Source organism: Chlorocebus sabaeus, chromosome 17 (assembly GCF_047675955.1).
Source record: "Chlorocebus sabaeus isolate Y175 chromosome 17, mChlSab1.0.hap1, whole genome shotgun sequence".
NCBI lineage: Eukaryota > Metazoa > Chordata > Mammalia > Primates > Cercopithecidae > Chlorocebus > Chlorocebus sabaeus.
The window spans coordinates 38,338,036-38,362,741 of NC_132920.1; the positions used below are offsets into that span (position 1 = coordinate 38,338,036).

Here is a 24,706-nt window from a genome sequence, read left to right on the forward strand (position 1 = left end):
TGTGTGTAGCTCTGAGAGTGAAGGCAGGCCCAGAATCATGGCCCTGTGGTCTCACGTACTCCTCCCTCCATGATGCAGAGGAGGTTCAAGGAACCCAGGCAGTGAGGTCTTGCTGGCAGCCATCCTGGGGAGAGCCGGCCTGAACTTGGGTCTCTCTCCCCTCTCCCTTGCTGCTCCTCTTGCCTCCACTCCCCTCTCCCTATGCCAGGCTTCTGCAGCGGGTTTAGGGCTCTGGGCTCTGGCCCCACTGCCCTTGCTTCTGCCTGGGGAGGCAGGGGAGGCAGGGCTGGCAGGGCAGCAGCCTGAGCGGGAGGGAACATTTGAGGAGATCAGAAGGTCTCGATTTAATACCAATCCTCCATTACACTGCATTAATATCTAATCACACTGGACTTCAGCCTGAGAGTTGAATATATGATTTCATTTTCAGCAGAGCTGGATACCAATTCCAAGACCAAAGTATCAGTAGTAAGGGAATTTGGTTAGGACGAGGAAATGAGCATCTCCCTCTCCCTATCAGATTCCATTTCCCCTGAACTTCTTCAGAATAACTTGCCACGGCTGCTTGAAGGGGAAATGACAAGGTGGCACTGGAGTGGTCACCACCACGACTGTGCCACATTTGCAATCACTGTGAAACCTCAAAGGAGCTGCCTCGGCTGAGATTTCACAGGGCCAAAAAACGCCAGCATTGTTTAGTCAATGCAAAAGCTTGGCTGCCATGTTTATTGGGCTTTACTGATAGCTGCATAAATATTCCAGCTCACCAGGCACTCAGAATCTCTTCTCTAGTAGGCAAAACTTGCAGGAAAGACAACAGACCACTAGAGGCATGGCAGCCTGCCCAGTTCAGAGCCAGGGCTGGGCACTTAGAGGAAGGTGTTTGAACAGGAGCAATGAATGTCAAAAAATAACTGTGGTCTTAATAAAAACAAAACAGCTTAATAAAAACAAAAAACCCACACAGGATTGAAGTCCCAGCCCCATACTGGCTCTGACTGGATGGACTGTTACCCTCTCCTGAGTGTACTTTCCTCATTTAAGCAATGCTAACAGAAATAACACCGGTCACCTGCTCGCAGAAACACATGTAGAATGAGATCCCAATTATGTCCAATTGTAAATATGTCTCTATACACATAGGTATTATTTTTAAATTTTAATTATTTTTTATTTAATAAAAACTTTAAACTTATTTACTTTTTAAATTTTTTATCTTTTGTTTATTCTTCACCATGCACACAAGTGCAGAACTATACACACATGTATTAAAACAGAGGTGTCTGTAAGAATGCTTGCTAAAATGTTGGTCCGGATTTTAGCTTTGGATGGAAGAATTTCAAGAGCCATTTAGTTTACTTTGGTGCTGTTCTGTACTGTTTGAACTTGGTAGAATGTATAATCCATTTAAGCAGTAAACAATGTACCTATCTTGCCTATTGTCCAAGGACTTAATAATACAGATCACATGGCATGGAGCCAGTGAGAATGCCAGCACTGCATTATTATGCCAAGTATTCCAGTGGAGAGGACCATGGGCAACAGTCAAGACGGCAGGCTTTCCTCCTGGTCTCTCAGGACTCGGGGCAATGTGGCACAGGGGTGGAGAGCATGGGCCCTGAACCCTGGCTGCCAGTGTTTGAATCTTTATTTTGTGCTTTTAACAGCTCTAGGACCTTAAGCAAGTTGCTTAACCTCTCCAGGCTGCAGTCTTTTCATCTGTAACATGGGAATAATAGGAATAACTACCTAAATTTTTTGGGTAAAGATGAAATACATTAACAAAGGTAAAACATCTAGAAAAGTATTGGCATACATTAAACACTAAAAAAAAAAAAAGTTGATAGTGTTACTACTACTATAATTACATTCAGCCAATGAGTCTGGACAAGATACACTGTGTTTCTGGGTCTCATCTGTGAGTTGTCAGGTTTGACAGTATATGATTCAATGATTACCACAGAGGTTCCTAGAGCACCCAAGGCGACTCCCATCAGCACCCATGTCTTGGAGGCAGACAAGAAGCTGGGCTTTGGAAGAATTAAACAAGTATGTTTTGAATACATCCTTGCACTTGGCATCTGCTGGGTGTTATGGAGGACATGTGCAAGATGTAGTGCCCCTTCCTTAAGAAGTGTGTAATCTCACCAGGGAGATTAGCTCTCCTTCCACAAACTCATTAGAGAACAATGCAAACAGTACAGTGGTCCCAACTTATAAACCAGTGGTGTTCCAAAACTTGCCTTGTAGTTGGTTGTTTGATGCTTGGAAACAATTTTTCCATAGAAATAAGGTTATAAATTTTGAGAGGGTGCCCAGGCCCACCCACAAAACTCAATTTAACCCATAACGAAGCTAAAATACTATGTATATGAAGTTTAAAAAAGGAAAAAAAGAGATATTGTTGCCAGAGTAGTAATTAAGCAAGCCAGATAAACAAGGGATTTAAAACCATCTTTCCAAAGCTGCTGCTTGAGGAATGAGGATTAAATTCTGTAATGCAAATGAAATCATGGGGATGTAGCTGGAACATGGTAGGCGGTCTGTTAATAGGGAAAGTTAAAAAACGGGCCAAGTTTGTCATCCTAAAAGCCTTTCCCATCAACACACCACTGAGTGGTTTACAAAGTGTCTTCGAGTCGTGATCTATCTCATTTGGTTCCCAACACAATCTTTTAGGTAGGCAGTCAGGCAATCTGAATCCCATCAGAGGCGAGGAAACTGAGGCAAAGAGAAGCAATCTGTGTGACATCCTAGAGCTGTCAGGATAGAGTCAGCAACAGAAGCCAGATTTAACGACTGTGAGCTGAGGTTCTTTCCACCAAAGGGTAAGATGAAGACACCAATCCAGAGGCCAAGGCACTGACTAGTCACTGTCCCCTGGGTTTTATTTTGCTGACTCCCAGAACATTACTGACACCTCATTTATGTGTTTGTGTCATGACTCCGGGGCCAGAAATCCCAGTGGCCAGAACCATACGGATCATACACACGAGCAGATCATAAGGTGGCCTCAGGTAAGTGACCATCCGCTAAAGTCTCCATTTCCCAAGTGAAGTAGGGGTGGTAACAGTACTTACCATCTGGGGTTGTGAGGACTCAAGGAGAAAACACAAAGAGCATGGCACGTGGTGAAAGCAAATTAACTGTTGGCTATTACTTTCACATCTTTACATTCACACATATGGCAAACTGGAAAGAAAAGAGGCTCAGCAGGTGCTCTCTCTACAAAAAGATCAGTATGGAAAAAGATCTCAAACAGAAGGCTTGCTCAAAAGCACGTCAGAGGACAATATGTACAATATGGGATCACACACACTAAGCTGTATGCGTGACTCAGGAAAACATACATGTCTGTAAAATAGTGTGAAACATTCCGGAAGGATAGATGCTAAATTCATGACAGTGATTGTTCTCTGAGGAGAGGGCGAGGACTGGGACTGCTGATGGGGAACAAAGGAGATTTCAACACTAACTAGAATGTTTCATTTCTTTGATTAAAATAAAGAAGACTTGAAGTATATGCAAAAAATATTAAATATGGTCAATTCTGGGGATAAGTATGTGAGGAAATGTTATATTATTTTTATTCTCTTATGTATTTTAAACATTCTCTTATGTATTTATTGAAATAAATAAAAAGAAAGAGACAGAAGAGGAGAAAGGGATTAAAACAGTGTCTGTGTTCAGGTGGGCAGGAATTTGCCAGAGATGGAATTAGCTAAATTACAAATATAAAAATTAGGGGGGAAAGTGGAGTTGGTCCTGCAGTAGCAGTGTGGATCTGGCAGGTGGTGCTGCTGGCTCCAGCCAGCTGTGTCACCATCAGAAGGAAGCAGAGAACAGGAGAGCCACCGGGTGGGAGGAATGTACGGTTGCCATCAGCAAGGGCAGGGTTTGCGTGAGTGGTTCTGGATGACAAGGACACTGCATAGGCCCATAAGTGATGAGAGAAAGGGTGACTATAGTGCTCAGTAGAGAGTAGCTCTCTGTCCTGAGCCTTGATCTGCCTCCTCTGGAGATTCAGGATCCTGTGGCAAGGGTGAGGGTGCCTAGTCTGCTTGGATCTGGAAAGTTATGTGACTCTACTGCACATGCTATAAAGAGAAAGCACATATCAGAACTTTTCTGCAGCAGACCTGCTGAATACTGGGGAGGCAGAGACATGAAAGTATTTGGCCAGGGCCAGACTAGCAAGTAAACACAGCAAACTCAACACATGGCATAGTCTGCATTCTCTCCACTAAAAGGGCAGTAAAGAAATATGTTTCCCATCAAATATATGTGTTATATATTAATTAATTAATACATGCAGACACATGCATGAGCACAAAACAAAGAGAAAGAATGAGGAGGTATGACCATCTCTCTGTATCGGCACCTCAGAGAGAAGGCACACAGAAAGCAAGTGGATTCACACCACAGAACCCTAGAAAGGCTCAGGTCCTCAAGTGACCAGCTACTTTTGAGGGTGGAGGTGTGCAGGGGGCTGAACCAGGAACACTGGTTGAAAGAAGGAAAAAGGAGCAGGTGCACTCCTCAAATACCTTCCCTTCCTTCCTGCATAGTGGGGACAACCATCCCTTCACCTTGATAGGAGACACACATTTCCCTCTGGAGATCATGAACAGAGAAGATCTGAACTCCAGGGCCCTAGGCACAGCAGAGGGTAGAATCCTGTAGCAGCTGAGAGCAAAGGAGTTACATGGAAGTCATATCCCAGATGGTGAGACCCCCCCAGTTCCCTTCCCTCCCTTGGCTTTCAGGCCACTGTGATACAGTCTTAAATCCCAGGCAGGAGACTGCAGAGTCTCTTTCGGGAGCTGCTGACTGGCCCAAGAGGAAAGAGTTACAGATACTGTATGACCTTCCCTCTCTCTGTCCCTCTCTCCTTTCTTCCATAAATATCAATCAAGTCCTTACTATGGAATAAGCCCATTTTTAGACCTTGAGGATTTAGCATACAACAAAGTCCCTGGCCTCAAAGAGCTCATGTTCTAATGGGAAGGAGACAGAAAAAAAAAAAAAAAAAAAAAAAAAAAACAAATTTAACAGTGTTAAAAAGGGGCTATGGAGAAACACAAAAGAGTGTTAAGTAGACTGGGAGGAAGGCATTGCTTTAGTTAACATATTTAGGGAAGGTCTCTTCAGTAAGGTGACAAATGAGCTAACACCTACACAACTGGAGGACACGGCCATGCAGATCTGAAAGAGCATCCCAGGGAGAAGGCACAGAAAGCACCAGTGTGCTGGGCAGGGGTATCCCAGTGAAACGTCTAATCCCTGCCTGACAGCCCTCAATGAAGCCCACAAACCCATCCGTATACTGGAAGCTTCCAGCCAGCTTTCACAATGCCTAACATTTAAAAGGGAATGATGGAAAGAAAAGCCTGGGCTGCTGCCCCTAAAATGTAGGCAGGGGTGACCATGGGTCCTCCACCTTGGGGTGAAGGCACTAACAAAGCTCTATTTTAGGGCCTGCCCCTACAGACTGCACACTGTCCTGGAGCCCTGTGGAGCTGGACCTGAGGTCAGGAGAAGCATGGCCTGCTATCCTCAGGGCTTAGATGTGCACAGGCTATGCACCCAGGGCTGAGAGGCAACCAAGGTGCTGGCTACCAGAGCACGGGCTGAGGTAAGAGCATCACGGATATTTCCCACCTGCAGGCCTAGGCCACTGTCACTGAAGGTGGCACTGCCCTCTCCAGGGAAACAAATGAAAATAAAAACAAAATAGACCAAAACCTGCAAAAAAACTGCAAAAGCAGTACTCAGAGGGAAGTTTATAGACTTAAGCCCCTGTATCTGTAGAGGACTACACGAAGCAGGGTGTTCCCCATAAGTCCTGCTCTCGCAAACGAAGCAGGGTGATCCTTCCCTGTTTACAGGGAGGACTAAGGAGCCAGCTGCTAACAGCAGATCCTGGGGGCTTGTTTATGTGTAAACATCTTGAAAATCCAGAAAGTCAGGGAAAGGTCAGAAAAACAACAATGTGTCTTGTGACTTGGTAACATTCCACAAACGACTGTATAAAATAAAGCAGAGTGCGCCATTGGAGGCGGCTGCCATGTTTGTCTCGTCTTGTGTTGTCTTGTGTGTTCATTCCTTTGTTTAGGAAACACGCGGACCCCAACATATATCCAAAAGTAGAAAGGTTTCAAATAAACAATATAAAAATGTACCTCAAGAAATTATAAAAGGAAGAACAAATCAAACTCCTAAATTAGCAGGAGGAAAGAAACAATAAAGATCAGAGCAGAACTAAATGAAATAGAGACTAAATAAAAATACAAAGGATCAATGAAATGGAAAATTGATTCTTAGAAAAGATAAACAAAATTGATAAACTGCTAGCTAGACTCACCAAGAAGAGAGAAGACCCAAATTAACAAAATTACATGTGAAAAAGGAAACATTACAACTGATGCCACCGAAATACGAAAGATCATCAGACACTATTCTGAATAACTATATGCTAACAAACTAGAAAACCTAGAAGAAATGGATAAATTCCTAGAAACATGCAACCTATCAAGATTGAATCAGGAAGAAATAGAAAACCTGAACAGATCAATAATGAGTAGTGAAATGGAATCCGTAAGAAAAAGTCTCCCAACAAAGAAAAGCTCAGGACCTGAGGATTCACTGACAAATTCTACCAAACATATGAAGGGAACTAATACCAATCTGCTTCAAACTATTCTAAAAAATTGGGTGGCGCATGCCTGTAATACCAGCTACTTGGGAGGCTGAGGCAGGAGAATTGCTTGAGTCTGGCAGTTTGAGATTACAGTGAGCTATGATTGTGCCACGACATGCCAGCCTGAGTGACAGAGCAAGACCCTGTCTCTAAAAAAAAAAAAAAAGTAAAAATGAAAAAAAAAAAAAAATCCCCAAACTGAAGAGGACGAAATACTCCCTAACTCATTCTGCAACACCAGCATTACCCTGCCACCAAAACCTGATAAGAACAAAGCAACAAAAGAAAACTATAGGCCAATATCTTTGATGAACACAGACACAATACTTTTCAATAAAATACTAGCAAACCAAATTCAACAGAACATCAAAAAGATAATACACCATGATCAAGTGGGATCTAACCCAGGGATGCAAGGATAGTTTAACAGACACAAATCGATAAACGTGATGCATTAGTTCAACAAAATTGAGGACAAAAACCATATGATCATTTCAACAGACACAGGAAAAGCATTTAATAAAATTCAACATCCCTTCATAGTAAGAAGTCCCAACAAACCAGCCATATAAGGAATATACCTCAAAATAATAAAACCCATCTATGACAAACCCATAGCTAACATCGTACTGAATGGGGAAAAGTTGAAATTCTTTTCTGTAAGAACTGGAACAAGACATGGATGCCCACTCTCACCACTCCTATTCAACATAGTACTAGAAGTCATAGGCAGGGCAATCAAGCAAGAGAAAGAAACAAAAGGCATCCAAATTGGAAAAGAGGATGTCAAATTTTCCCTCTTTGCAGATGACATCTTATATTCAGAAAGACCAAAGGATTCCACCAAAAAACTCTTAAGAGTTGATAAGCAAATTCAGTAAAGTTGCAGGATACAAAGCCATCATACAAAATTCAGTAGCATTTTATACACCAATAATGAAACAGCCAAGAAAGATGTCAAGAAGGTAATCCCATTTATAATAGCTGCCATGGAAAAAATTCCTAGGAACAAATTTAACCAAGGAGGTGGAAAATCTCTACAAGGAAAACTACAAAATACTGATGAAAGAAACTGAAGAGAATACAAACAAATGGCAACTCATCTCATGATCACGGATTACAATACTTAATATCATTAAAATGACTGTACTGCCCCAAACAACATACAGATTCAATACAATCCCCATCAAAAATACCAAAAATCCAAAAATGTCTTTTTTTTTTTTTTTTTTTTGAGATGGAATCTCGCTCTGTTGCCAGGCTGGAGTGTAGTGGCACGATCTCGGCTCACTGCAACCTCTGGCCCCCAGGTTCAAGCGATTCTCCTGCCTCAGCCTCCCGAGTAGCTGGGACTATGGGCACGTGGTACCACACCCAGCTAATTTTTTTGTATTTTTAGTAGAGATGGGGTTTCATCATGTTGGCCAGGATGGTCTCTATCTCTTGACCTCATGAACTGCCTCGGCCTCCCAAAGTGCTGGGATTACACATGTGAGCCACTGCACCCAGCCCCAAAATGTCATTTTTTACAGAAAAGGAAAAAAAAAAAAATCCTAAAATTCAAATAGAACCAAAAAAGAGCCAGTATAGCTAAAGCAATCCTAAGAAAAAAGAACAAAGCTAGAGGCATCACACTACCTGACTTCAAAATACAGTACAAGGCTATAGTAATCAAAACAGATGGTATGAGTATAAAAACAGACATAAAGACCAACAGAGTATACTAGAACATCCAGAAATAAATCCACATATTTACAGCCAACTGATACTCGACAAAGGAACCAAGAACTTACACCAGGGAAAGGATACCCTCTTCAATAAATGGTGCTGGGAAAATTGGATATCCATACACAAACTGGACCCCTATCTCTCATCATCTACAAAAATCAACTCAAGATTGATTAAGGACTTAAATGTAAGATCTGAAACTATAAAAATAATAGAAGAAAACACAGGGAAATCAGTTCAGGATATTGGTCTAGCCAAATGGGACTGTATTAAATTTAAAAATTTATGCACAGCAAAGTAAATAATTGATAGAGTGATAAGGTAATCTGTTGAATGGGAGAAAATATCCACAAACTATTCACCCAACAAGGGACTAATATCCAGAATGTACAAAAAAAAAACCTCATTAAAAAGTGGGCAAAGGACATGAATAGACACTTCTCAAAGGAAGACATACAAATAGCCAAGAGGTATATGAAAAAATGCTCAATATCACTTAGCATTGGGAAAATGTAAATCAAAACCACAATGAGATATCATCTTACCCTAGTTAGAATGCTATTATTAAACACAAAAAATAACAGATGTTGATAAGAATGAAGAGAAAAAGGAACTCTTATATACTGTTGGTGAGAATGTAAATTAGTACAGACACCATGGAAAACAGTATAGAGTGAAGATTTCTCAAAAAACGACTACTATTTTTCAAGGTCAGAAATAAATTTTTAAAAATCTAAAAGTACAACTACAGGAAATGGATAAATTTCTGGAAACATGCCATCTACCAAATGATCCAACATTTTCACTTCTGGATATCTACCCAAAACAAAAAAAGAAATCAGTATTCCAAAGGGATACCTGCACTCACAGGTGAATGTGGCACTATTCACAACAGTAGAGATATGGAATCAACCTAAGTGTCCATCAATGGACAGAAGGGTAAAGAAAATGTGGTATATTTACATAATGCAATACTGTTTGGCCATAAAAACAATGAAATCATGTCATTTGCAGCAACACGGATGAAACTGAAGGTCATTATGTTAAGCGATATAATTCAGGCCCAGAAAGACAAATCCCGCATGTTTTCTCTCATACGTAGGAGCTAAAAAACTTGATAATGTGAAGACAGAGAACAGAATGATAGATACCAAAGGGTAGGAAGGGTATGAGGGTGGGAGGGGGACATGAAGAAAGGGGGTGGTGAATGGGTAGGAATTTACAGTTAGATAGAAGAAGTAAGTTCTAATGTTCCATAGCAGACTAGGGTGACTATAGTTAGCAACAATATATTGTATATTTCAAAGTAGCTAAAAGGACTCGAAATGCTACCAACACATAGAAATGATAAATACTCAAGATGATGAATACCCCAAACAACCTGACTTGATCATTACACATTCTATGCATGTAAAACACATTCACATGTAGCCCACAAATATGCAAAACACTATGTATTAATAAAAGAAAAAATTAAAAAAAGATAATAACAAGTGTCGATGAAAATGTGAAGAAACTGGAACCCCTATATACTGCTCGTGGGAATGTCCAACGGTGTGGCCACTTTGGAAAACAACCTGGCAGTTCCTCAAATGGTTAAACAGAGAGGTGTGATACGATCCAGAAATTCTACTTCTAGATATATACCCAAGAAAAATGAAAACACATGTCCACACAAAAACTTGTTCATGAATCTTCACAGCAGCATTGTTCATAATAAAAAGTGGAAACAACCCAAATGTCCATCAACTGATGAATGGATAGATAAAATGTAGCATATCCATACACTGGAATACTGTTCAGCAATAAGATTTTGATACATGCTATTAATATCATACTGATGAACCTGCTATGTGAAAGAAGCCAATCACAAAGGATCATGTATTGTATGATTCCACTTACAGGAAATGTATAGAATATTGAGACAGAAAGTAGATCAGTGGTTGCCTAGAGCTGGGGAATTAAATGGGGGGATTGGGAGGTGATGGCTATAGGGTATGTGGTTTCTTTTTTGAGTAATGAAAAAGTTCAAAAATTGATTGTGGTGATGGATGCAAACTCTGTCAATATACTAAAGCCATGCAATTGTATACTTTCAATGAGTGAATTGTACGGTATATGAACTGTATCTCAATAAAGCTGTTTAAAATGTTTAAAAAAAGACTGTAACATGAAAGATGACCAACAGCAAATAGAGAAAAATAATAACTCAGAGGACATGGATACAGTTCAGTAAGCAGAATAAAGCTTCAGAAAAAGAAAAAAAAACCTAAATTATCCTCAGAAAAATAAAAGGAAGCATTATTACCTCTTTGAAATAAGAATAAATAAAATGATATGAAAAAGGAACATTTAGTGAACAAGAAAGTGCTCTTGTAAATTAAAACTAGGAACGACATAAAACAATTCAACAAATGGGTTAGAAAGTTAAGTTGAGGAAATTTCCCAGAATGTCAAATCAAATTACAAAGATTAAAAAAAAGAAGAGAAAGTATAAGAGAATAAAAGAATCAAACAAAGAGTTCCACCATCTAATTAGATGCTCCAGTAAGAAATATGATGTTCCAGAGAAAATATGAGCTAGGAAATTGCCAAAGTCACACAACAAATTTTCCCAGATATGAAGGACATAAGTTTCCAAGTTAAAGACCCCACTAAGTAGCCATTACAGGAAATGAGAAAAGATCCACACCAAAGTATATTATTAAGAAACTTTAGAAGATCTTAAAAGTTCTGGAGGGGAAAAAAGCAGGTCATCCCAAAGACCTGGGAATCAGGGTCACATGAATTTTTCAAAAGCAACATTGGGGGTCAGAAGATAATAGATCACTTCCTTCCAAATGCTGAGGGAAAAATTAGTTCCCAGCCATGGGACCATTCCCAGCCACAGGACTATTCCCAGACAAAGTAAATCAAGTATGAGAACAGAATAAGGAAATTTTCATTCAGGCATAAAAAAAATTCACCTGCAACCTCTCTTTGTATTTATGTGAAGAAAAAATAATAATAATAATAAAAACTTCACCTCCAATGCATTCACAAGAAACTACCAGAAAGTGTGTTCCACCAAAACAAAGGACTAACTTAAGATAAAGAAAGTTATGGGATACTATTGCTTGAGGCCAGGAGTTCAACACCAGCCTGGCCAACATGGCAAAACCCCTTCTCTACTAAAAATACAAAAATTAGCCAGGCATGGTGGTGCGCACCTGTACTACCAGCTACTCAGGAGGCTGAGGCATAAGAATTGCTTGAACCTAAGAGGCGGAGGTTGCAGTGAGCCAAAACTGTGCCGCTGCATTCCAGCCTGAGTGACAGAGCAGGATTCTGTCTCAAAAAAAAAAAAAGCAAAGAAAAAAAAGAAAGTTACGGGATCCACAAAACAGAGAATGTGACATGGAATAAAGGCAAAAGGAATTCCTAAGATAATGGGGTGGGAGGTCCCAGGATGAGAGCCGTAAAACAGGCCCACAGAACAACTAGTCCAGACTGGAGAGGGAAGGTGAGCAGCTCATGGGAACATCTCAAGGGAGACAAAGAAACTAATTGACCAGATGTGTTAGGCCAGGTTGTGAGAATTTGTGTTGCTCTACAAAAGTTAGGGGGAAGAATCAGTGATAGTACACAGAAAATTAACGAATGATACAGAAAACTAAGCAATTTTTTTTTTTTTTGAGACGGAGCCTTGCTCTGTTGCCAGGCTAGAGTACAGTGGCACGATCTTGGCTCACTGCAACCTTGCCTCCCAGCTTGGGAGGCCTGAACCCTCCTCCTGGGTTCAAGCAATTCTCTGCCTCAGCCTCCTAAGTAGCTGGGATTACAGGCACCTGCCACCATGTCCGGCTAATTTTTGTATTTTTAGTAGTTTTGTATTTTTAGGAGTTTCACCATCTTGGCCAGGTTGGTCTTGAACTCCTGACCTCGTGATCCACCTGCCTCAGCCTCCCAAAGTCCTGGGATTACAGGCATGAGCCACCGTACCTGGCCACTTTTTAACTCTAGGAAAAACAAATGATTTAAAAAAGGTGATTGTAGTACACTACATGGCTTGGCTCTGGACAATAGTTACATAGTCATCCTAATGCCAACAAGAAATCTGATACAAAGAAAAATTGTGATTTAACTAAACAAGAGGATGGAGCAGACAGGAGCATGTGTGTTCTTGCAAGCGGGGAGGGCAATGAAACTAAATCCTTATATCCTTATCTTTCAAAATAGGAACACAATAGATAACTCCAGTAATGTAATTAGGAAATAGCAGAATAAGCCTATAGTTTAGAATATGAAGATACAGCCAAAAAAAAAAGTCTAAAAGAGATGAATATGTTTACCTCAAAATCTAAAAGTCTGATCATGTGTTATATTGGAAAAGGTGGGATGACACAGGCACTCTGACACATTGCCAGAGGAAGTACAAGTTGACATACCCTCAACTAGCAAAGTGTTAAATGCACATACCCCTAGAGCTAGCAATTCCCTTATACTACTTTAACATATGATGTGTTTGCAGCATAGGGAAGAAGAAGGAATAGGGATTACACTGCAGCATCATTTGAACAGCAAGAGAACAACCTAAATGCTCATCACTGGGGACTGGCTAAGTAAATTATGGTAGATCCTTATCCTTATAATGAAGGACTATAAGCTGGGGGGTGGGGGATGGGGAGAGGGAGGAAATGCAAGAGATCTCCCAGGTACAGAAAAATCTGTATTAAAAGAAAATGGGGTCAATGATGTAATGGCATGTATTAACTGAACCCAAAGTTGATATGAGTTCTAAAATTACACTGAGGCTGGGTGCAGCAGTTCATGCCTGTAATCCCAGCACTTTGGGAGACCAAGGCGGGAGGATTGCTGGAGCCCAGGAGTTCAAGAGATCAGCCTGGGGCATATAGTGAGACCCTGTCTCTACAAAAAATAAAAAATTAGGTAGGTGTGGTGGCACATGCCTGTAGTCTCAGCTGCTTGGAAGGCTGAGGTGGGAGGATCACCTGAGCCTGGAGGATCAAGGCTGCAGTGAGCCGTGACTGCACTGCTGCATTCCAGCCTGGGCGACTGAGCGAGCCCTGTCTCAAAAACAAACAAACAAACAAACAAACATTTAAAATAAAATAAAATTACACTGAGACCTTGGAGGAAAAACAAAGTAAATGCATCAACTATCTCTGAAGGAAAGGTAGGAGGGAAACATTTCAGTCTACGGTTTTAGATTTGTAAATCACATTAAATATATTTTTTGGAATATATGGTTTTTTTTCAAAATTATTTTTTAAAAGAGGAAAAAGAAAAGCAGTTGCTTTTGGAGAATGGGACTCAGGGTAGGGAAGCACGAAGCAGAGGACTGCTGCTCTTTGTTAAAAGTCTTGTGGTTTTACTTCATTCTCAAAACTATGTCCATGTATAACTTTGATAATTCTTTTCAATTACAATTAAAAAAAAGCAGAGCCTAAGAAAGGCAGCAGAGCCTGTGGTGATGAGGAGTGGAAAAGGTACATGGGAAGCATATGTATTTACAGCCTTTGGAAGCAGGGCTGGAAGGCAGGCATGAACCTTTGGAACAGATTCTCGAAAAGGGAGGAAATAATAAAACCTGTACCCTGTCAACTGAGCTTATGGCAGTGACGGCGGTGCCCTCTCCAAGCCGTGTGGCACTGAGACATGACGGGTATTAAAGGCCTTCAGTGAGCATCGAGACTTGACTGAAGATCCCTCTGACAGTTCTTTACGACTGAGCCTCTTGTGCTGACCCCACAGCTGCCCGCCGTCCCTCCAAGCATGCTGTTCTTATTGTCTGGTGCATTGTAGTGATGGGCCAAGGACCACATTCATCTCTTTAATCATATCTAAAGATGATCTATGGACTGGGGATATGAGAGAGAGAGCATTTTCCAGAACACTGGGTGAAGTGGGAATTACAGTGTTTTAACAGCCCTTGAGCTGGGCCTGCACGTCTGTCCCTGCTGGGTCCCCAAAGGCAGAGCTAGAGAGGGTGTCCTATGTGGCAGACTCAAAATCAGCCCGGATCCTGTTTATTCCCTTCTGAAGAGCTTCCTTGGCCCCAGATCTCTGATACCAGTCTAAAGTGAAGACTCTGTGCAGGCCTCTCTAATCTGGCACCCCAGGAGTATGTTCTTTTGTTCTGCATCACACTTAACTGGATTTTATAGCTGTCTTGCCACCCAGACTTACAGGGAATTCTGGGTTCGCTCCATTCACCCTGTTTGTCCATTCAACAACTATTTATTGAGACCCTCTATGTGTCAGGCTTAGGAAAAATGGGGCCACGTTGGTCTAACCTGACTGCCGACCTGAGGTGGCAGAAAACTGCGTTAGGAGCTATGGGAATTTGTGATTGTTTGGCCACATGCTGACTAGCCAAAGGCTCACTAAGTTCAAAAGTTGCACATGGGAGCCTCATAGACATACTTTGCTGGTTTACTGAGTATATTTTTAAACGCTGAGTTAGCTTCCACTTAAACATTGGGAGATTTCACAGCAAAACACAGATGCCTCACTTCTCTTGGAAACCAGAAGATCTGGCATGCGTGAGTCCTCTTCCCTGTCTGACAACAGCTGGAGATGAGGAGAGCTTTTGGTGGTCTCTCTTACTCCCTGCAGCCTGCCCTGGCCTGCCTTGCTCCCTCACATCACCCATCTGGTCCAAGAAGGTGGCCAAGTTTCTACCCCAGCCTTAGATAGAGCTCGTTGTTAAAATGGACTCTTGTACAGTAATCTCACCAAGTTCAAAATTCTTTGGGGATTTAGCACCAGAACTGACAGAAAAATTATGTTTCAGGATTAAGAAAAGTAAATCCTTATACTGTTTTCTTCTTGGCCTCGAGACAGGTACAGCTGAGGTTCGTGGAAGGACATAAGAACTAACTCCAGTCCTCACTTCCTGCTGCCTGCCTTGCCCTTGGTTGTGGTTAGCGGAAGTCTGGTTATAGCTGGACCAGTGGGTCTGAACCTTGGCTGCACATCAGAAACACCCGTGGAGCTAAACTTTTGAACTCCCAGACCACAGCCCGCACCAATTAATGCTCAAAACCTCTGGGGGGTGGGCCCTGCTTGAGTCCTTTTTAAATGCCTCAGGTGATTTCAATGTATGGCCAAAGCAGGCCCCTTGCCCAGGTTAGAGATTGAGTGGTAGGAGCAGCTTGCTAGCATGGACATGTGGCATCTTCTGTCCCGACTACAGTCCACTTCCACCTCCCTGCCTGACTTCCCTCCTGGGATTCCTTGATCTGGGTAGGTGAGCATTTGATGCTTTCTGGCAGAGGAGGAACTTCAGACTTCTGTCTGGTAAAGGCACTTGCATCTACTGCTCTAACATAAGCCAGTCTTGAGTTTGACCTTCTGTGTTCACATTCCCTTTTAGAGGGGTTGCCTCTCAAAGAGAGGTGCAGGACCCTCCCACTAGCTCCTCATATTCTAACGCTGTGGCAGCTACAGAAAGGGATGTGTCCCAGGGACATCCATGGCGGTTTGAATGACTACGTGGGGAGACAGGGGAGGGGGAGTTTTAATGCTTGACGTCTCACTCAGTCCCCCAGCCCCAAGCCGCTCTGACTCTGCCATAAGCCTCCTTGATTCCCCTAAGGGGATGCAGTAATTGATGATTACCATTCCAAAGCTTGGCTTACATCCTGCTAGCCCGTCATATTTAATTACATTTTAACTATATTCGTCTTCGATAATAGCACGAACATAATTTAGATAATTATCTCTCTCTCTCTCTTATTCTCTGACTCTGTCTCACTTAGAGCTTCTTGCAACAAAAATCGCTTTCTCGGCTCAAACACATAAACAGACTCTGGGGCCAAGTGCTTTTCTCTCTTCTGCAGCAGCAGCTGTGCTAGAAACTCAATGGTTTTGAGTATCATGCAGAAAAAAGCAAATTCGTGTTTCTTCCTGTCTCTGCATTCATGTTTGTACACAAGTGGTGGTGGAAGAGTGTGTGTGTTGTGTGTGTGTGTGTGTGTGTGTCTGCATCTGGGCAAGAGCTTTTGTGTAGAACAGAAACAGCGGACGCCCAGTCAATCAAATTAGTGTCTATGAAGCACCGTCTTGGTCTGGCATTTCTTTCTTACAAGGTGTAATGGTTTCGCTCCCAAATTTAAACTCTATTGAAACAGTTCTAAATGTCTAGTAAGTCTTTTGAAGAGACGTGTTCTTTCCAATAGGGTTTCTGTCACACTTGGATCTTATAATTAATGATCTTTACCCTTGTCTATTATCCGCCTTCTCCAAGAGACCATCAGGTATGAGAGAGAAACCGGGACTCTTTAGGACGAGTGTGTCTTGAACACACTGCCACACATTATCAGGAGTCCCAGGCCCTCCTGAACACCAAGGGGGTTACACACATCTGAGTTCCTCGGCCTAACAGCTCCCCTCCCCTTCCCCATTCTGGGCAAAAAGTATTAGAGCCTTTGTTGGTTTTCACAGAGAAGCTGGCCATTGTAGCCGAGCTCTTTAGGTACAAAGATTTTTATGTTGCAAAGTTCAGGTCTCTGAGAAGATTCTGAACAAATAAGCCAATAAGAAATGGGTTAATAAATAGCTATTATCCAAGTTAATCTTGCTCAAAGTTTGGAGACCCAGAGCCTAAAAGAACAAACCAATTAATACAATACAGTGTGGAGATGGGAGGTTACAAGGTCCTCATCCCCAGATCATCCCGGTTTGGTCTGTGTCCTTGGAGCTCTCAAAGGCTCCAATAAATATGGATTTTGTATAAAAAATTCACTCTGGGCCAGGCACGGTGGCTCATGCTTGTAATCCCAGCACTTTGGGAGGCCAAGGTGGGCGGATCACCTGAGGTCAGGAGTTCGAGACCAGCCTGAACAACATGGTGACATCCTATCTCTATTAAAAATACAAAAATTACCGGGGTGTAGTGGCGGGCACCTGTAATCCCAGCTACTCAGGAGGCTGAGGCAGGAGAACCGCTGGAACCTGGGAGGTGGAGGTTGCAGTGAGCCGAGACAGCGCCGCTGCACTCCAGCCTGGACAATAGAGTGAGACTATGTCTCAAAAAAAAAATTCACTCTGGGCTGGGTGCAGTGGCTCACATCTATAATCCCAGCACTGTGGGAGGCCTAGGTAGGTGGATCACTTGAGGCCAGAAGTTCAAGACTAGCCCGGCCAACATGGCAAAAGTCCATCTCTACTAAAAAATACAAAAATTAGCAGGGTGTGGTGATGCATGCCTATAATCCTAGCTACTTGGGAGGCGGAGGCACGAGACTCACTTGAACCCAGGAGGTGGAGGTTACAGTGAGCTGAGATTATGCCACTACACTCCAGCCTGGGCAACAGAGTGAGACTGGTTCAACCTTGTCTGATGTTGAACAGGGATATGGGGCTATATTTATGTAGTTAACAAACTCTTGCTGTCACTTGCTTGGGAGGCCAAAATTCCTAGCTTTTCTTGGGAAAAAAACACTCAGACCAGGTTTCAGGAGCTAAGCAAAGTGTCTAGACCAACATTTTGCCACTACTGTGTTGAGTCCACCAACTGACCCTTCTTGTGTGACTGACCCATGGCTGGGTGATGTGGGGAAGGGAAATAAGCAATTTGCTGATTCTGGCAACTGCGTAGTAACCTGTTGACCCACCAGAAAAATTATTATAGAAACCACTTAATGTGGTGCCAGGAGAGGCTGTGGGATCCTGTCCTTGGTGAAGTTAAAGACGGGCACAGGAGTGGCCCTCCCTTGGTAGCCAGGAGAACATTAAAGCCTGGAACTCTTTCTGAGCAAGGGCTCTGGGCTTGACACAGGCTCTGGGCTAATCACTCCCGTTCCTCAGCAATGGCTGCTGGTGGATGCAACACTGGGCGACACTGGTCTGTGCTGAGGGGCCTGCCTGGGGCTGTGGTTTCATATGTGTGAAATTCCTATACAGAACAGGCTGGGCTACTCTGGGCCAGCCTCCGCTGGGGGATAGGAGGGTTGAGAAGGAGTGACACAGCACTAGGGGACATGACCCTGCACAGGCTTCACAAACTTTGATTTGCTCCCTGTTGCTCAGAAGGTTGTTCCTACTTTTGACCTCTCAGTACCTACCTTACGAGCTTGGGAATTTTGCTGAAATTTGCGTGAAAAATAACAAAAACTAGGGTGTAGGTCTCCACTAAATGGCAATGACAGAGCCAGGAGCTCCGCCACACCCCCCGCCAGCAGACATCTCTGGAGGCTGGTGAGGGGAGGAAGAAAATTCAGTCTGCTGTTCCCCAGAGGATTTCCTGCCCCCAGGAAACACAATGCTAAACAAAGTTATTGATTTAATGACGTCAGCAGCTCCTTTCAGCCTGTGAGGAGGGCAGGCGAGCTCTGAAAAGGCTGCTACCTCCAAGGAGACAGCCTCCGCCTCCTGGCTCCGTGTGGCTTTCCAATACCACCCCCTCCCTTCTCCCCCAGCAGCGCATTCCCTCCCAGAGGCACCCTGGAAATGTGAGGACTAGGCATGGGCAGGAGCCAATTTTCAAATGTTAAGAATTTGGCAATTTCATTTCCTAATGTTTTAAATACCAAAGGGAGTTAGAACACAATGAGGACTAGCTGGCCCCTGAATTTCAGGTGTTTTTTTTTAAGGCTGTTTTTGTGGAAACTAATGTCAAAAGCCCAGGCAAAACAAAGCTCAGCCCTGACCTGTGATCTCACACACAGCTAAGCAAGCGAGTGGCCTTCCAGAAGGATCACCAGGCGGTCTCAGAATCAAACCTGATCAATTTCATACCAAAAACTACACTAAACCCCTGTGGGTATTTTAGATCTGATGACATGCCAAATTCGTTCAGCACCTGACACTGGGGAGATATTCAGTAAAAACTTTAAAAATAGACTCTCCCTCTCCAGCCATTAAGGGCCTGATATTCGCAGCTGAACAGCTAAGAAGTTGGGAGCACTGGGGAGAGCTTAAAACAATCTCTGGAGTAAAAAAAAAAGATGTTTTTCTATGATGAAAACTATTGCCCTTAGCATGGAGCGGCCCAAGATTAGCCTAGAGCTATTTAACGCACTGGAATCTCTGAGTATGAGTTCTGTAATGAAAAGGTGACAAGTCTTCCAGGCAGGCCCCATAAAGGCCCTTTCCAGGATCTGCATTAATTGTCGCATTCAACACAAAGCACTGCATTCTGTGTGAACATTCAAGACAGTGAACGATCTGCAAGCCAATGTGAGGCAGTGTGTGGCAACAATCTTTCTTCTGGGACAGTTTCTGTCAATAAAAAAGTTGAATTTAAAAAAAATCAAAAAATCATGGCCGGGCGCGGTGGCTCACGCCTGTAATCCCAGCACTTTGGGAGGCTGAGGCGGGCTGATCACGAGGTGAGGAGATCGAGACCATCCTGGCTAACATGGTGAAACCCCATCTCTACTAAAAATACAAAAAAAATTAGCCGGGTGTGGTGGCAGGCACCTGTAGTCCCAGCTACAGGCTGGGACTGAGCTGCAGGCTGAGGCAGGAGAATGGTGTGAAACCAGGAGGCGGAGCTTGCAGTGAGCCGAGATCGCACTACTGCACTCCAGCCTCCAGCCTGGGCGACAGAGCGAGACTCCGTCTCAAAAAAAAAAAAAAATTTCATTTATCCCTCTTTTCAAACACTTTCTTGATTTAAAAAAAGTCACCACTAGCACTCTCTGGTGTTGATGACTTTCTGGGTCCATTTGTGTTGGCCTAGACCTCTCTCAGGCTTATAAAAGGTGCATGTTCTCTCCAAGGCCCCTCGCTCCCCACCAGCTGGTTCCAAGTCACTCTCTGGCCCCTCCCTCAGATTCCTGCCATACACTGGCCTAGATGCAGGCAAGGATGGGCTTTCTCTGCAACCCTGCTTTTTCCTGCACATCTTGGCACCATTAGGCTGCCATGTGGCATTATGCCAGTGCCAGAGTGTAGCAAGGACTGACCTAGCCCGCTGGCTCCCTGTGAGCTCACAAAGAAGGTAGACAACGAGACAGGACAGGTGACAAGGGCATATGTTAAGCACATATATTAAGTTAAATAATTTAAATCATTTGACACAAAAACCAGATGCCAAGACAGGTAGGGTGTTCTGCTGGGCACTGAGAGAGGCTAAAGGTGTGACAGGCCAGGGAGAGTCTGCAGGTCACTTTAATTGGCCAGAAGAGCAAAAACAGGAAGAAGGAGGCTGCAAGGGAGGTCCCATGCTCTTTGTGAGGAATCCTAATTCCCCACAAACCAGCAACCCTAGAGATTCCCAACCCATATTTTGCCAGCCTGGGCTTCCTGCATGCCCAAAGTTTGATGCCATGTATTTCTTTACACCTGCTTTGAATTTTGTCCATGCCGTCAGGGCTAAGATATCAAGCAATGACTTCTTTACTACTTCATAGTAAACAAGCAGCCATGAGACACAAGAAAATATGGCTTCCTTTCAGACTGTGTTTCAGTCTATCCCTAGCTATTCACTGCTAGTCCCCTGCCCTGAGGGTTTTGCGGAGTTGAAGGCAGATGCCAAGAAGTCAAACTGCATTCAACAAGGTTAAAAGTTATCCTTGGCACATGGAAATCTCCCGTAATAAAATAACATAAGGCACTTGCTGAAGCTACATCAGCTGATTTTTCTGTATTATTTCTTGAGGAGGAAGGTTGCTGGGTGAAGGGGATGGGTGAAAAACCTGACCAGTAACTCTTTCTGATTCTACTGTCAGGCTTTAAAATCAGATGGATCAGCCAGTCATCTCAGAAAGGCAGCAGTGAACGTGTGCAATAAATTTGTCATCATTTTATGAATAAGCTCTCGGTCATGAGGGCTTACTGTCTGGCAATTCACCTTTTCCATGATATTTTCTATCACTTGTATTTTGGAGCAGCTTAGAAAGAATATTATTTGTGTTCCTGCAGATCTGAACATAAAAAGCCCTTAGAGTGATGGAGACGAACAGTCAAGCTTCAATGTCGGCCTCCGGGCTCGCTAAGCAAATAGTTTACCCACGCTCGAGTGAACAGCACCAGGGGACAGGAATCACTCTTCCAGGCCAGGAGAGCACTCATCCCCTCATGAGCTGCTAATGAAGGCCCTGTTAGCGCTGGATGACGTCGCACGTGCCCATTGGCTTTCTGTCAAAGGTTGTCAAATAGAGCTGTTGGTAATCACAGCTGGCAAGTTGTTTAGTCAATATTTTTGAAAAGTTCAACGGAGTGTGTGAAAGCACAAAGTAGATTTTCCTAAAGTTATCAGATGATTTACTCATCTCCCCACTTTGTGATGGCTTGGTTGCCATCAGAATCACACTGGTGTCCTGCTGGGCAGCCCTGGAGGGGTGTGGGGCAGGAGATATAGAGACAGATGAAATTTCAGCTGTTTTATCATTCAGCTGTTTTTTTCCCATCAAGTCAGCAGAACTCTAGATCTGAAACTCTATACTGAGGAGGCTTTAGAGATTAACCAAAAAAAAAAAAAAAAAAAAAAAAAAAATCAGACCAATCCCTCCCCACCTGCGCCCCCCACACCACTGCCACTAACCATTCCGCTGTTCCATCCCTTGCCTAAATACTGCCCCAGGGGAAAGGGCCTCAATATCAATTTTCAGGCTCTGAGGAGGATATCTCTATTTTCACTTTTCACTCCTTGTGAAGCAGCACGGCTCTGTTCTATAATTAGAGATGACAAGTATTCTTTTGGGGCTATTTCTTCTGGATGTAACAAAACATCACAAAGGGGAAACACACTCAATTAAGAATGCAACTCTGACATTGTACAGTTTGTTGACTCAGAGCATGTGATTGGGCCTCTACTCTGAGTGATGGTACGTACCCTTGGGGTATCCATCTTTGTTTTCATGATTTTCATTTTCTTATCTTCAATTTTATAACCTTCATGATAAAGAAAAACCATGACTCCCAACTTTGGCTCAAAATGTCCTAACTAGCAGACAGACCTGTGGACCAGCAGACTGGTACAGGATCTGTGGAGCACTCCTGAGAGTCCTTGGCTAGGACTATGGTGGCCAATCAAGTCTATCAAGCCTTCTGCAGAAATGGAAGCATTTGGGAAACATAGGTTCCCTTTGAAGATCTTAGATGTTAGAATTCCCAAGTCTGAGTCCCCGGAGAAGGGGATTTTCTGCATGTGTAACGGCAGGTTTATGTCCCATCTCCTAAACTCTATTATTTCCCTGTGGACCAGGAGGGGTTGGCAGCTGGTAAAAGCATCTGAAGGATTTGTCATGGTAGTGAAATTCTCACTGGTCCTCATAACAGAATCACTACACAGTGAACTGTGTTGCAGCTGTCACTAACACCTTCATAGTCAGTGAGGAATATAGCAGCCACCAAGTGTCCTGCTGGGACATATAGCACACCTCCAAGGCTTCCCATCGATGGGGGAGGGGTGTGCATCCATAAGTGATTCTGATGCGCTGTTCCAGGGGTTCTCAAACATGAAGTTCAGCATCGCCTGTGGGGGATGCTAAACACAGACTGCTGGTCCACCCTTGGAGTTTCAGATTCAGTAGGTAGAAGAGGTGGGGCCTGAGAAGTTGCATTTCGAATATGTTCCCAGGTGATGCTGATGGCCTGGGAGCCACACTTTAAGAATCCCTGTTCTGGGCCATGTGCAGTAGCTCACGCCTGTAATCCCAGCACTTTGGGAGGCCGAGGCAGGTGGATCATGAGGTTAGGAGATCAAGACCATCCTGGCCAACATGGTGAAACTCTTTCTCTACTAAAAATACCAAAAGAAAAAAAAAAAAAAAGAAAAAAAATTAGCCAGGTGTGGTGGCAGGTGCCTGTAGTCCCAGTTACTCAGGAGGCTGAGGCAGGAGAATCACTTGAACATGGGAGACAGAGGTTGCAGTGAGCCAAGATCGCGCCACTGCACTCTAACCTGGGCAACAGAGTGAGACTCCATCTCAAAAAAAAGGGAAAAAGGGAATCCCCGTTCTACAATAAAGTGGTCAAGCCTATGCCCCATTAGGTAGAAGGCAGCAAATTGGAAAAATCAAGGGAGGCTTTCAGAATAAGAAAGTAAGCAAGACTTAGAAAGATAATTTTAGTGGCAGTGAGGATGAGGGACTGACATGGAGATAATACCATGGGCAAGAAGGTTCCAAATGCAGCTCTCAAAAAAGTATTCCACAGGTATCCTAGTCAGGCGGGGAGGTTTGCAGGTCCAGGATTACTAGGATGGAAGAAGGGCTGTGATGGAACAGAATGTCTACCAGACTAGGAATCACAACATCTGAGTTTGGGCCCAGCTTGGTTTTTTAAAAATTATTTTCTTCTCCTTCTTTTTTTTTTTTTTTTTTTTAACTGAGAGAGACAGCCAACACATGGGCCCAGGTTTTGCCCTTCACTGGCCGCATGGCCTTGGGCAAATCACTTGATCACTTGAGTCTCTGCTGTCACACCTGGAAAACCCTATGCTGCAGGGAGCTGTGCAGTCAAACGAGGCAGAGGCTGCTGTAAACTGTCCCTGTGAAGGTAAGCCCTGCTGCTGCTCCAGTGTGCCCAAGGGATGTCCTACCTGTTGCAGGACCAACTGACCCTCCCTTACATGCTAAGTCTACCCTGGGCTCTGCCTTCAATCTACTCCTTAGGAAGGAGGAATATGGGAACTGACTCAGCAGTCACGTGAGCCTTGTTCTGGATCCTGTTCTGGTTGTGTAGTTGGGTCCTAGGAACTGGCTCTTACTGGTTCCTGATAATTCACTAGTATGTCATACCTCTGGTTCCAGTGATTATTCTATATTCAAGTCTATGCCTATCCCCAGGGGCGACAAATGTGTTCTGTAATGAGCCAGACAGTAAATATGCAGGTCATGCAGGCCACACAGGTCTCTGGCATACATTCTCTTTTATTTTTTCCGATTTTTAAAAAATGTAAAAACCATTCTTAGCTTTGTACTAAAGCAGACTGCGGACAACTTTGGCCCTAATTCCTGTTCTACCCAAACCTCTGAACTTCTGAAAGGCCTAAGTTCCTGTTGTAACCTTTCCAACCCTCTTTGTACTGCAGTCTGTTTTCTGAACCTGCTACCACTTGCCTGGAACACTCCCTAAGCGCCAGATTCTGTGCTGTGCTATTTACCTGTTGTCCTCAACAACCCAACCCCCTGGACCTGCCAGACGTCCTCTGGGATTTCTTATCCTGACTTTCACTCACTTCTACTTTAGATCCTTCCCAAATATTCCGTTCCATTCCAGTAGGTGTGGCCCATGTCCAGGCCCTGACTGTCCTGGTCTGGAATGTCTACCACTAGTTGCCTAGCTTCTAAACCCTGAAGTTGAATGTGTGTGTGGCATAGA

General features: G+C 43.4%; 1 protein-coding gene and 1 non-coding gene across 7 annotated transcripts in view; one reads left to right on the top strand and one right to left on the bottom strand.

Annotated features, from left to right (window-relative positions):
- BTBD9 (BTB domain containing 9) overlaps positions 1 to 24,706 on the bottom strand; it is a 469,792-nt gene that overhangs the window by 20,809 nt on the left and 424,277 nt on the right. The gene's annotated exons all lie outside the window — the stretch shown is intronic.
- LOC119626871 (small nucleolar RNA SNORD45) lies at positions 13,154 to 13,225 on the top strand. Its single transcript, XR_005243064.1, has one exon. It is a non-coding gene; the product is annotated as a small nucleolar RNA SNORD45 (small nucleolar RNA).